This window comes from Hippopotamus amphibius, chromosome 1 (genome assembly GCF_030028045.1).
Source record: "Hippopotamus amphibius kiboko isolate mHipAmp2 chromosome 1, mHipAmp2.hap2, whole genome shotgun sequence".
In the NCBI taxonomy this organism is placed as follows: Eukaryota; Metazoa; Chordata; class Mammalia; order Artiodactyla; family Hippopotamidae; genus Hippopotamus; species Hippopotamus amphibius.
In genome coordinates, this window is record NC_080186.1 from 61,550,554 (window position 1) to 61,565,545 (window position 14,992).

Here is a 14,992-nt window from a genome sequence, read left to right on the forward strand (position 1 = left end):
TTGTTAATGCTCTGTTAACTTCTTTAAATTCTGGTAAGGCATATAAGGACCTATGACATTAGGCCCCTTTAAAAACACTTGCTACTTACTGGGAATGGAAGACATAGTGTAAAGTGTAATAGAGTAATAATTGTTGAAGTGTAGTGTAAAGTGCAATATAGTGATTAACAAAAAGGTAAGGAAGAATTCCTCCTTACCTTCCCATGACCCTAATCATGCATTTTTGAAATTGCTGTTTCCAGGCTAGTTCTGGATGAAGTCCAACCTCTTCTTTCTGATCCTTATCCCTAACTTCAGGGTGACGTCCACCTTAGATACTTAAATGTTCCTTCCTCCACTATGAAACCTAGTTTTCACAGGGGAAGGATAAACAAACTCACATTCAAGTGGCAATCATGGATGTGGTAAGGCTTAGCCTGTGTTTCCCAGAGGCATTCTAGTGGAAAAGCATTAGTCAAAAACTCCAGGTTGCATTGCCTGTTCTGCCACTCTATGAGATGTTAATCTAGCACAACAAACTCTGAGGTCAGTTTCTCTTTTTAAAAAATAGCAACAATATTACCAATTTCACCAGCGTTTTCAGAAGACCAATGGAAGGAATAAAACTGGAAATAATCTTAGTACAGTGTTTGATCCATAGCAGTTGCTCAATTTATGTTAAACAGTCTTGCTAATTCACTCAAAAGAGAACAAAATCTTAATCCAGAGAAAATGTCTTTTAACTGTGGAATTTCATATTGTTTGGGAAGCATTTGGTGGGCCTTTTTTGGGCTCCTTTAAATCATATTTTATAGGTAGTTGCCAACTCCGTCCTGTTTTTTGTTTGTTTTTTCTTTCTATAAGGAGAACAATACACTTGTGTCCCTCTCCACCATGGTCTGACATGAACGTGTTTAAGCCTGGTTGTGACAGGGACAGGGGCCACAAAAGTGCTTTCAATAAAGTCTAAGGGATGTCGCATGTGGGGGCGTCTCTTTCCAGTTACATAAAGTTCATTTCATATGAAGACACGATTCCCTCTCCATTCTCAAGATACTAACCTGTAAAACGATGAACAATAAACCAGAAATAGTTTTGCTTTTCTCTAATCATCTTGTAATAGATCTATATGTTAAAACGGTTTCCTAAATCTACATTTTCCAACCGCTGTGGTTCAGCCTTTGCGATGGAAAGGAAAACTGTGATTGCAAACTGTCCCTCACTTCTCTGTATCTACAAAGCACCTAAAAAGATGGGGGTCTCACTTGATTCAAGCTGGCCTTGGATAAATACCCTTTTATTTGTATGCTCCACAGAGATGCTTGGAGAACATCTGAAAAGTCCCTTCAAGGGCTCCAGACGGCCCGCTCTGTTTGGCGATGATACATCAGTGGTGAGCTCTGCAGCAGGACGGGCGCCGCCGGGCCCCGCGCTGGAGCAGCAGCGGCACGAAGGCAGGGCTCCGGGCCAGCGCCCTATTGCATCTCCTTAGAAGGGGCCACCACCAGGCGCCCGCGTTGCTAGGTCCTCTGTTTGCAGGGTTCCAAAGGAGCCTCGAGCGGGACCAAAGCAAACCCGGAGGGGGGCGGCGGGGCGGGAAAAGCCAAAGGGCCGTCTCCAGCCGTCTGTCGGGAAAAGCGGCCAGTGGGCGGTTGGCCTCTCCCGCCCTCAGCCTTCCCGGCGCGGGGCGGGGCGCGGAGGAGCCCCCGGTCCTTGGTTCCTCCCAACCGTCACCGGCCCCGGCGCCTTCATTCCCGCTCCGCCAAGCACGTCGCGCTCCCCCGGTCGCCGCCCGCGAATGGTCTGGCCCGTCGGCCGCCGCCACCCCTTCGGCAGCGCCAGCTGCTCCAGCTGCTCCGGGTCGAGCGCCGGCGCCCAGAGCTGTGGCTGCCGCGGGCGGTGGGCGGAGGCGAGCACCGGACCATCCGCGCAGGCTGCCGGGCCCGGGGCGGCCGCGGCGGGCGGCCGAGGAGCGCGGGAGCCGCGGAGGGACCGCCCGCAGCCCGGAGGCGGGGACCCGGGCTGGCTTTTCCTTACCCCGGTGAGTACACGCTGCCCGATCCTCCCAGACCCCCTTTCCCTGTCCCCACGCCCTGGAGGTGTCGGCATCCGCGCGGACGGTCACCGCTCCGGAGACACTGGCCCCCGCGGGAGCTGCTGCTCTTGGTGCTAATGATTCAGCACCATTCGTGCCCTGGAGAGATTTGGGCAGAACGCCGGAGGGTGGGGGGGGGGGGGGGGGGACGAGGTCACTTGCTGGGCTCTCGCCTCCGCTTCTAGGTTCCAGATGGACGACCCCGGCCGGCGGGGTCGGGTAGGGTGAGCCAGGAGGCTCCCTGCTGGCTTTTTCTGTGATTCCGTGCTTCTCCCACATCACCGTGCAAACCTCCGTGAGTGTGCGAGGCAATCTTCAGTGTGACAGATGAGTGTCTTTTTCGCACAGGCGGGTGAAGTCTAGGGCCCTTTTCTATACCTGTCACTTCCTCTACTTCTTCCTCCGTTGGATGCCAAATTCGTGTCATCATCCGCTCAGTTTTACATCGCGTTCCATCCCCCGCTAATGTGTGAGAAGGATAATGTATCCAAGTTGTCTTGTATTCAGAGTGGGTTTGATTGGTCTTGACAGAGTAGGCAAAGATTTAAGGGAGGTAGAAAATAATACTTTCAGAGCCTAGGCACTATATATGTGTGTGTATATATATATATGTATAAATTTCATTAAATCATGACAACAACTCAGAACCAAATGTGGAAAGTGAGTAGCGGGGAAATTATATTATGTGCTCAAGGTCACAGAATAGGAATTTGAATACAGGTCTCCCTGATCCCAAAGTCCAAGAACCTTCCACTGTATTAAGGAGTTGTGTATACAAGTGTGTCCAAATTGTGTGTACGTATATATGATCTATTACATATTAAACATAGAATTGATTTTCATCGAAGTAATCGCAAACAACAGCAACAACCTGTAAACTTCCTGTATGTGGAATTATTGTTCTTTTAGTACAAAAGTAGGAGCATTCTTTGAATTATGCGAAAAAAATACTATTTTCTTAGAAAGCGTATGCCAAAAAATAATAACTGGACAACACTGCATAGGAGAGCTAGGTCATAACAGGAGCTGTTCAACACATTTTTGGCAGTGATGGATGGTAAATGCAATCTGGAATTTTTCTTTCTTTCTTTCTTTCTTTCTTTCTTTCTTTCTTTCTTTCTTTCTTTCTTACTTTAGGGAAACATTTGCAGTAAGAACAGTTACTTAGTACATGGAGTGTGTGACTGAACTGTTTTCACAGGGTGACAGATAAACCCAGGCTGATAATGTTATTTGATTCATTACAACTATGTGATATGGCATAGCAGGTGATAGCTCCATTTTACAGAGGAAAGAACTGAAATACAGAGAAGGTTCAAGATTACACAGCTAGCAAGTGGTGAAATCTGGACAAGCATTGACTCACACAAAGTATGTGTGTTGCAGCAAAGTGTAGCTCTGTATAGTAGGAAACTGTATTGATTTGTTTTAGCCCTGCCCTTCAGAGTCAACAATTATATTGACCTTGCATGCTCTTTCTGCAAAAACAATGGATGCTAGTTTTTTCTTTGTTCCTTGCTTGGCCATTTGATTTGCTTTCATTTATAATTTATGTATTTTCTCTTAAGGTATACAACTCTTGTTGATGTCTCAGGAGGCAGGTTGCTATAGAACAAATGCTCATTATCTCCAGGTACTGGAATATAGTGTATGATGGCAGATAGGAACATAGTCATCTTAGTCCATCATTTCTAAAGTACTGAACCGTTTGCATTGGAGAATTCTTTTGTAAGTTAATGAGGATATTCATAGACTAAAGTCATAAAATGGAGGCACAAATTTACATTTGTTGTTCAGACAAAACTATTAAGAGAAGTAGGGTCTTGAGATGAGTCTTAAGTTTAATTTCTAGGCGATCACTTTTTTTTTGTTCTTTATATGGTTATAGACCATACCCTGACTTCAGTGAGGCTTCTTGCGGTCCAATCTGTTTAATCCCAAAGGGGACAGCAGAACTGGTATGAATGAATAAGCAAAAATACAATCCCACTGCTATTAAAAAGAAAGGAAAGTGCATGTTCTAGTGTTGGAGGGTCAGTAGGAACATTTTAAAACAGATGCAACAATTTTATTTAGATAACATCACTGATAATACCAACTTGGCTTTAGAACTGGTCTCTCTCTCTTTCTCTCTCTCTCTTCCACTCTCTATGTGTGCATGTGTGTATGTGTTTGTTGAATGACTACTGTCTGCAGACCATCTAAATTCTAAAGTCTAGCTGGGGAACCAAAAATCTAGCTGGGGAAATATTTACCTACATATGAGTTATTAACCAGATAGGTAGAATTGGCTTAATATCAGAAAAAGGTAGTGCAGACTTAAGCACCATATCAACACCTTAAGAAGAAGAAATAGTAATGGCTAGGGTCATAAGAGGATCAGGAAGTCTTCATGGATGGAAGTGAATTAAATCACTCTCTGAGCGATGGGAAAGCTTTCAGTAGGTAAAGAGAAAGCCAGATGATGAAGTTCATCTGAGAAGTGGTCATGTACTGTTTGGATACATGGTGACAAATTATGAAGAACCTTGCATATCAGGCAAATCTGAAATCTGCTCCTTCTTGGGTAATCATAGGGAACTATTGTAGGTCACTAAGCAAGCCAAGTTTCTCTTTGGCTTGTCTTGCTCACATTCTCCATATTCCTTGTTCCAAGTGCTTTTCCAGAAAATGTTGTATTTCCTGGGTACTGACATTAAAAGCACTAAACCCAGAAAGTTTTCTATGCAAGTAAGATTTTTCCTCTTCCAAGGAGGTTTGCCTTTTTAAAAGCTTTCCTTCTTCCATTATAGTATCACAAACAATTTGGAAACTAAGAATGCAAAAAAAAAAAAATCACCATAATCTTACTAACTAAATGCAAGCACTATTAACATCCTAATATGTTTCCTTCCACTCTTTTTTCCTGTGCATAGTTTTAATCATGCTGTGTATATTACTTTTTTACATTTTTACTTTAAATTTTATAACATTAATTTTCACTTAATTATAATTTGACAGTGAACATTTAAAATGCCTACATAGTTTTCCATTAGGTAGATGTGCTATAAATTCCTAATCATTCCTCATTGCCACTGCATTTTTTAAAAAATTTTTATTGGGGAATAATTGATTTACAATGTTGTGTTAGTTTCAGGTGTACAGCAAAGTGAGTCTGTTATACTAATACAGAGTCACTGTTTTTTTTTTTTAATTGCTTTACACTTTTGTACCAGCCCTTGAGGTACACCAAAGTGAATCAGCTGTATTTATCCATGTATCCCCATATCCCCTCCCTCCTGCGACTCCCTCCCACCCTCCCTGTCCTGGCCCTCTAAGGCATCACCCATCATCGAGTTGATCTCCCTTTGTTATACAGCAACTTCCCACTAGCTATCTATTTTACATTTGGTAGTGTATATATGTCTGTGCTACTCTCTCACTTCGTCCCAGCTTCCCCTTCGCCCCCTGCCCCTCAATCACTGTATTTTTGATGATGATAAATAACACTGTGATGAACATTTTTGTTCATAAGCTCTTTTCTAAATTTTAGAAATTAGTTCCTTAGGATAGAGTCTCAGAAATAAAAGTTCTGGGTTAAAAGGTATGAGTTCTTAGTTTGATTTTTTTAAAAATTGAGATGTAATTGACATAGAACATTATGTGAGTTTTGGGTGTACAACATGACTGAATATTTGTATATATTGCAAAATGATCACCACAGTAAGTCTAGTTAACATCCATCACCACGCATAGTTACAGATTTTTTTGTGATGCTTAGTTTGAATAAATTTTATGTAAGTGTTAAAACTCTACTGTATTCTGTATGTACTCTTTGGAGCATTAGTGTAAGTGTAGGATATTGGCATATTAATAATTAATAACACTGCTGTCTGTGGCTTCTCAGATTACACTGTTTCAGGCAAACTTATCTTTTGATTAGAAAGATTAGTTAAATCATGTGTACTGAGAGAAAGGCAGGCAGCTGGTGGCCACTGAAGAGAGAAGATGTAAGTAATGGAGGACAGGTTTGGGGAGAGTGAGTATGAGTTTGTAGCCAGAGGAGGGGCTTGTGTGATAGACTACTTTCTGGTCCTGGTGTTGTATTTGTGGACATCAGCTCTCTCCTTTGCCCTGCCCTTGCCTCAGGAATCCACCCCCATCCTCCACACAATATCTGTCTTTTTCAAACGTCAGCTTCTTCTACCCTCCTGTATCAGGTTCCCAGGTCTCCAGCTTCAGTATCCTGGCAGTACAAGGCTTATGAACTCACTCTCGAATTCTAATTTGGAAAATCCACGTAGATGAGCGTAGGAATTCCAGACCTCCTCCAGTTCTCAGCAGAAGCCGGGTTATAAGATACAAGAATTTGTGGTGGATATTAAAGACTCCCACCCTCTTCACAGTGCACATTGCCAGAGATGGCCTTTGAGAACAATAACCCTAAGGTTCCCAACATCCCCTCCCGGCATTCCGGTGCTCCCCTCCACTCATTTCTAGTATCCCTCGACCAGAGGAAATTCCCCTCATTGAGGAGAGACATTGTGCCTCAGTGTCCCACCAGTTGTAGGGATATATGACACTACCTCCTTGGACAGGTACATTGGCCAGGCCTCTGCCTTGCTCCCCCAGGCTCTTACCTGGGTTTCTTTTGAGTCTTTCCCCCACCCTGCTTGGAATTTGAGGCCAGGAATCCACTGAGGCAGGGAGGCCATGAAGTGTCTCAGAACCAGTGGAAGGGAAGTTAGGGATATGAATGTGCCTTGAGGGCACAAGTAGGGAGCAGAGAGGCAGGTACTTGGAATATGCTATCGGTTCGGGAAGACGTGAAAGGAAACAATGAAAACTGAAGCATCCCTTTACAAACCAAAAATAAGCCCTGCCTTTTCAGGATCTGACAGATGATTTCTGGTGAAAGTTGGACATTGAGGTAGGCTCAGTAGTATTTTGGGCAGAATTTGTTGTGTGCTTAGTTGGGACTTACTATTTAAAACAGTTTGCTTAAGCTGTTAGAAGGTGGTAAATCTATTTCCATTCCTCCCCTGCATTATTTGTCAAAGTTCAACTGGGCTTAGTCAACAGTTTTCCCTAGGGTTAAGTTAAAGCTAAAAACTTACATTTATTTATTATTATTATTAATTCTCCACTACCCTTATTTCGTTGGTTCCCATTTGACATTTACTTGCGAAAACACTCCTGCCCGTAGGACACAGGGTAGCTGACAGAGCCAAGCTGTTGGGATTATTTAGGCTCTGGGAGTTGAGTGATAAATCCAATTTCCTCTTTTTTCTTTCACTTTTACTTGCAAGCAAGTAGTTGGCCTGTGTTTCTCTGACTTCTTTGAAGGTTTAGAGTTAGGTGGTCAAGTGGTCACTGGGTCTCCCCTGGGGCTGACTGAGAACTCCTTCCTTTTGAAATTGATGTTATTCTTGGTCCACTGGGCATGCTGAACCGTCTACATTGTTTGGTTTTTCTAAATTGTGTTATGGCACCTGAGTTTCCAAACTTCTGTGTTATTTTTGTTCTGCATAGCTATGTGAAATGGAACATTATTTTTGATAAAAGATTATTTTGAACATTTCTCTTTTACACACTGCTTTGCAATGTCTGAACTGGTACCACATCTAATTCAACAAGATGGCAGTATCTTGTTTTTGTAAAAATTCTCCTCCTTCCTCCATTAGCTTATTTGCAGTGAAGTTTACTTTTTAAGGTAAACTGAGCATTTATGGACTCGGAAATTGGGTCAGCAATAATCCAGGCAGTGGCTTCAAGATTATTTCAATGCTGTTTGCTGGGTTAGAATTTTAGGGCTGCTTAGGTATACATGTTATTAAGGTAGGACTGTCTTTCTTTTGTAAGAGAAGAAATTTGTGTAAAGTCTAATTGTTGTGGTTCTAGTACTGGCTTTGTGGTATGAGTGATTGTACGTGTGGCCTATTGGTAGGAAAGTTAGCAACTGTGGATTTAATTTGGATCATTACATTTGATGGGAAAATTTTCACATGTAATTTTGTTATTGCTATTATTTAAAATATATGTTTTCAAGGTATTTAATAAATAAAATCTGTAACCATATGTGGCATTCATAGTGATTGCCGAAAAATCAGGACAATTTTAGCACACATCTCAGTTTATATTTAGAATCAGTGTCTGCAGTTACCCAACAAATATGTGCTAGCTACTCTATGAAGAGGAAAGATAGAAATTGAACATTTTCCACAATTAACTTAATTCACATGAAACCACATGGAGGCATTTTCATTTAGCTGTAGATTTAATCACATCCAAGATGATAATATTGTATTTAATTACTTAGCATCTCTCAATCTAGAATCCTAAAGTTTGGCAGGTATTATTTCCTCCATTATAATGATGTGAAAGATTGAGCTAGGCAGAGAAAAAAACAAACAAACAGGCAAAATGCATGCAGAATCATCATAGGATTAGAAATTGGTCTACAGCTGCCCTTTTTATACTAATTTTGGCAATACTTGCTAGTATTTACTGTTATATGTAAATAAGGAGATGGCCTTCATTAATTGAATAGTTTTAATGGTATGACTGTTTTACAGTATTTGAGAAAAAAATAACTCGTGAAATCCATTAAATACTTTTTCCTAATCTCTCTGATGTCTACTTTTAGTCCATATCAGCTTCATCGTTAGTCAGCACACACATATTTCAAACCATTATTTTTGGAAGATTGAAACAAGTTATTTCTGGAACTTGCTGCAAAAATTAAAGGAAAACAGACATTTTAATATTAAGGAAAGTTTTAAATGGAGGGATCAGTACTTTTTAAAATCAAATGGATGGTGTATATGTGGAAAAGCTTTTTCACTTGTCAGAAATCAGTGCCAAATGAGCATTTCTGGCAGAAAGAAAAGTTTGCTGCTATATATGTTAGGAGGTTGTGATTTTGCAATACGAGGCATTTTCTCTTTTAAAAATGTGTCAGGTTTATAATATGTTTTGAGAACTATTTTCATCCTTGACTAAGGAATTAAAAGTAAAATATGGTTTTCATTAGTTATAGTATGGCCTGTTTACTTCCATAATGTGCTTGAATGCGTTATCTGTGAATTTTGCTTTTGAATTCATAAAGAACCAGAATAATAAATATAGGATGAAGTGAAGGTCCTAAAATGTAGCTTCTACTGAGGACAAAATTAAACAAATACACTCAGCAATACCTATGAATATAGATTCTTAGATTTCCAAGGAAAATTACCTAATTGTAATCCAAGAGTTTTTCTCTCCTTGGTATAACTATACATATTATGGTAATATGCAAGTGATATTCATGTGTTCTGGAAGAAAAAGTCCAGAGTAGTGTAAAAATACTGTGATTTATGTAATTTTTTGGGTGATTTCTGATATTTTGTAGGCATTCCACAAATGCAACAATTTTTTCTTCCAGATAATGTTTTGTATTTTTTATATAGTTTTTTTATTCTGATAAAAACACATAACATAAAATTTACCATGTTAAACATTTTAAGTGTAGAGTTCAGTAGTGTTAAATACATTCACATTGTTGTGAAATAGATCTCTAGATCTTTCTCATCTTGCAAATCTGAAATTTTATACACATTAAAGGACAACTTCCCTTTCCTCTGCCCCCATATCTCTGGTAACCATCATTCTGTTTTCTGTTTCTATGCGTTTTACTAGTTTAAATGCCTTAATATAAACGGAATCATACAGTATTTGTCTTTTGTGACGGGTTTATTTAGCTTAATATAATGTCCTAAGGTTTTATCCATGTCATAGCATAAGACAGGATTTCCTCCCTTTTTAAAGCCAAATAATATTCCATTGTATATACACCACATTTTGTTTATCCATTCATCTGTTGATGTATATTTGTGTTGCTTCCACATCTTTGCTATTGAGAATAGTGCCACTATGAACGTAGATGTGCAAAGTTCTCTCCAAGACCCTGCTTTCAGTTCTTTTGGATATATACCCAGAAATGGGATTGCTGGTACATCATCTTTGGAGAAATGTCTATTCAAGTCCTTTGCCCACTTTTAAATCTGGTTATTTGATTTTTTGTTGTTGAGTTGTTGGAGTTCTTTATATATTATAGATATTAACCCTTCATCAGATAAATGATTTTCTCCCACTCCATAGGTTGCCTTTTCACTCTTGATTGTGTTCTTTGATGTACACAAAAATTTTGTTTAATGTAGTCGCTTTTATATAGTTTTGCTTCTGTTGCCTGTGTAGTATTGATTATTTTTAGCAGTTTAAACATGTATTGGTAGAATTGTTTCAAGTTGCTGTTTATTATTTTCCTCTTTATTCTTTCAAGTCCCTGAGGTTATTTTTGAGACTATGCAATTATGATGCCTGGTGTAATTATTTAACATATTAAACAATTTTGATTAACTTTTTCTTCTTGGAAGATCCATTTTTTTAATCTGTTTAAGGTATAATTTTGTTGCTATAATTTAAATCATATGTTAGTAGGAATTATGTTAAACCTGTATATTAACTTAGGGAGAATTAACATCTTTACTACATTGATTCTTCCGGTCTGTGAACATGATATGTGTCTCTAGGTATTAAGGTCTTCATTGATTTCTTTTATCAGAATATCATAATTTCAATTATACATATCTTACACATGTTTTGTTAGATTTATACCAAAGTATTTCATTTTCTTTGGAGCAACTGTAAATGATACTGCATTAAAAATGTTTGTTTCCATTTCTTTGCTATCAATATATGGAAATGGAATTGGTTTTTGTGTTGGTCTTGTATCCTGAAACCTTACTGAACTCACATTTTGGATCTAGGATTGTAGAGCCTTTGATTTTTTTTTTTTAAATGTAGATAATCATGTCATTTGCAAACCAAAGCAACTGTATTTCTTTCCAATCTGTATGCCTTTATTTTTCTTGCCTTGTTGCAATGGTTAGAACTTCTAGTATTGTGCTAAATAAGAATGGTGAGAGTGGACATCCTTGCCTTCTTCCCAATATTAGAGGAAAATTATTCTGTCTTTTCCTATTAAGTATGATGTTAGCTGTATGTTTTTTTTTGTAGATGTTCTTTATTAGGTTGAGATTCCCCACTCTGTCCCAAATGTACTAAGACTTTTTATCCTGAATGGATGTCAGATTACATCATTTGCTTTTTCTGCATCAATTGATATGAACATACGATTTTCCTGTTAGCCTGTTGATACGGTGGATTGCATTAATTAACTTTTGAATATTGAATCAGCCTTGCATACATGGACTAAATCCCATCAGATCATGTGTACATGACACACACATACATACACACATACAAACACGCACTCATACATATACATACTCATTGTAGTATTCAGTGTGCCAACATTGTTAAATATTTTTGCTTTTAATTTCAGGAGAGATATTGGTTTGTAGTTCTGTTTTTGTTGTGCTTCCTTTATTTGGTTTTGGTTGTTAGAGTAGTACTGGTCTCATGTGGTACTAAGAAATTACAGCTTGTTGAGTTTGGTGTTGTATCAATTTCAAATATCTATAGTAACTCGAGAAGGGTATTAAAATACTCCTTTTTCCAACTACATATCTCTGTGAGGCCAATTTTTTTTCATATATTTCAACCAGAAGAACTTATCAAAATGAGTGCCGAAGCAGGTATGAGAATCTGTTTTCTGGAAGCAAGATATTAGAGGAATTTGAAAAAGTACAGCATTACTCATTCCTTTTTTAAAAAAACTAGTTATTTTTAAATACAGTATGTTTTTATTAACATGTAATAGTTTTATTACTGTTATTTTAAAGTGAATGAATAAGTATTTTGAATATTTATCAGTTTTAGTTTCTAATAGGGTGAATATTGAAGGATATGACCCATAAAAACAAAGCTTAGCAAAATTGAAAGAGTGTAAAGAGTTTCTACACCAAAAGTTTGAGAAGCACTACTAAGATGACCAAGGCAAGGAGAAAAGTGAAGCCAGAGGCATGGGTATGTGCATCTCATCCTTGGCATTGGTTTAACCAAGTTGTTCCATGTGCACATTTTCCTCTTTCTCCTCTAGTAATTTTATTTCACAAAAGATGCTTTTTCTCTACATTGATTCATTGATAATGTATACTAATCTCATAGAAAAAATATGATAAATAGACCAATAGAAGTCCCTAATGTAATCTTCACAAAATGAAATCCCTCTAAATTATCCCCACCCTAACTTTAATAAATATCATATATAGACATATAACTATATTTTGTTATAAATTATAATAAATAGAATAGGATATTAATTCAGTTATAACTTATGCAAGGATGAAGTAATTTAGAATGTTTTCCAAGAATGACTAAAAGATAGTACAAAAAATATTTAAATTACTGTTTTTTGATTTTCATTATTGTAAATGGCTTTTCTTTTGTACTTTTCCCCAGTAATTTACTGATGTATAATTTGTGTATGGTAAAATGTATACCTTGTAGAGTCTTTATAAGATTTTGGTAAATAGCGTTTGAAGATACCTAGTTTGTAATAGAATGAACATGCAAGATGAGATGATAAAAAAAATCTTAGAATATCAGTGAGGAAAAAAATAAGATGAAGTGAGCTAGGGGAGACATTAGCTTACAAAATCCATGTTACGAAATCCTGCATGTTTATTAGAGCTGGGTACACATTTAACTCAAGTTTTCTAACTTCTAGGCAAAGTGGGACATACAGAAAGTTTAATGATTGATTAAAAAGCTCATCAAAGAGAAAAACAAACCAATTGCCTAAGAGGAACTGTTCATATCATAGAATCCAAAGTGAAATTTATGCTATAGTTTCTTTTAAAGTAGATTCAGTATAGTGTAATGCAAAATGTCTTCAACGTCCTTACAGTGGAATTCTATAGGATTCTTTGGGCTATTTTTTATAATGTCCTTCAATATGGGCCCATGATATGGATCAGTGTCTTTGGGGGAAGTAACCTCCAAAGATCTGATTATTTTCTTCTCTAACATGATAATAATATCTGCTTTGAGAGCATTGTGATAGAGGTAAAGATTGTAGTATGTGCTCAATAAATGATAACTGTTCTTCTGTTAGAATGGCTGTGACCAGCAATGCAGTGTGGTCCAATTATATATCTCTTTGATGACCTGGTTTAATCTAGGAATGGATGTTACAGTGTCTCAAAGAATGAAAGTTCTGCATATCTTTTATGAATTCTTTCATACATATAATTTTTCTTAGCTGAGATTTTATTTTCTTTTTTTTTTTTCGGCACACGGGCTTAGTTGCTCTGCGGCATGTGGGATCTTCCTGGAGCTGGGATTGAACCCGTGACCTCTGCATTGGCAGGCGGATTCTTAACCACTGCACCACCTAGGAAGCCCTTAGCTGAGATTTTAAGGAGCAATCCATTTGAGGTTTTGCTCTCTGAGAGTTACCTGCTATTATTTCTTTTCAGTCAAGTAAAAAATTCCATGATTTGAGAGTCAGCTGGGCCAAGTAATAGGAGGACTTTACCAAATATATGTACCTAAATAGAAGATCACAGCTACTCTGCAACAAATGGGCTAAAGGAATGATCCTAGATAGGTTTTAACCTCCTCCAAAATCAATTTTGCATTTGTTCCAGCACATAGAAGAATGGATAACAGAAGTCCTAAATTTTTGACAAGGAATGTAGCTCCAAATGCTCATTTCAGCTAGAACAGTCTTACATACAGATAGAATAGTCGAAATGACCCCTTATTTTTTCCAGAGTGTTTTTAAACCATCAGTTAAATCTCTGCCGCGGAAAAGTGAAAACAAAATTTGTTGAAGTTTGGTAAATTTTCACCTAGTAAAAGTTGAATTAAACTTCAGACTTTTTGAACAGAGGAGTTTGTAGTAATTGCGTGAGCATTTTAGGTTGGTTTGCTTCCTTAGTGGTAGTCTTTTAAAGTCAACTATCAGATCAGTGTAATGAGTGTTTGATTTTTAAAAATCTTTTGACTGTTTGTTAGAGTTGAATTTTCTTTTATTAATAATCCCTTGAGACTTTGCCTTAAGTAAGTCCTAAAATCTGTATACATTTTCCACATCATTAAAAGACTTCTGGGGCTGCCCACAGTGGACTAATAACTTGGATTCACTGTCATGTCTGCAGGTGGCTGCAGCTAGAGCATAGGCTCTTCTCTGCTTCCCAGGGCCCACAAGACAAAGGAGGGCCCAGATCCTTCTAGTCCAAACTAAATTAGTGGGAAGGTTATCATCTTAGGTTTGGAGTCAGTTAGGTACTTTTAATAAGTGCTAGTGAATGAAGTAGACTCAATTTTATATCCTAGCCTCAATAATTGTTTTGGAATTATAAGTGACTAATTTGATTGTAACATAGCCAGATTTCCATCATATTAGAAATTTCCATTTTCATCACTGCTAGATAAGAATTTTGGGGTTTAAATAAATGCTCATTTATTTGTAATACATAAAAATAACATAATCTATTATTAATTATAAATGATGAATTATTAATATATATTATAGTATGTTATAATTCTATAATTTTCATTTAGTTCTCCTTTTCCAAATACCAAAACACCTCTTGCTTTCTTTGAAAGTCTTCTGTGTAATTTGATTTAATTTTGACTTAAACTGATCCTTAAAAAATGAGTTATACAGTGAGTTACAAAAATCAGTTATAAAAATATAAAAATATTTAATTACTAGATTTATGCTACCTAGTTATTAGTCTTGCTTTCATGGTTGAGACTTACAGTTTCTCATAGGAAAACTAGATGAATGTTTGATTTTTGGCAAAGAGGATTTCATCTCTATATTATGAAAACCCTACAGGATGCCATTCTGGAGGGTAATTAAGGGGGCCTTAATTAGGCCCTTTCCCTTCCCTTCCCTCCCCTCCCCTCCCCTCCCCTCCCCTTCCCTTCCCTTCCCTTCCCTTGCCATCTCATCCCATCTGTCTCCTTTGACTTTTGATTGTG

The 14,992-nt window shown here is 37.8% G+C and overlaps 1 protein-coding gene across 1 annotated transcript in view; it reads left to right on the forward strand.

Moving 5' to 3' along the window:
• Positions 1-1,923: 1,923 nt before the first annotated feature.
• The window catches only part of TTLL7 (tubulin tyrosine ligase like 7), a 152,685-nt gene continuing 139,616 nt past the window's right edge, over positions 1,924-14,992 (forward strand). The window contains exon 1 of the mRNA XM_057714942.1: positions 1,924-2,020. The gene's annotated coding sequence lies outside the window, so the exon portion shown is untranslated. The remainder of the gene's footprint in view (positions 2,021-14,992) is intronic.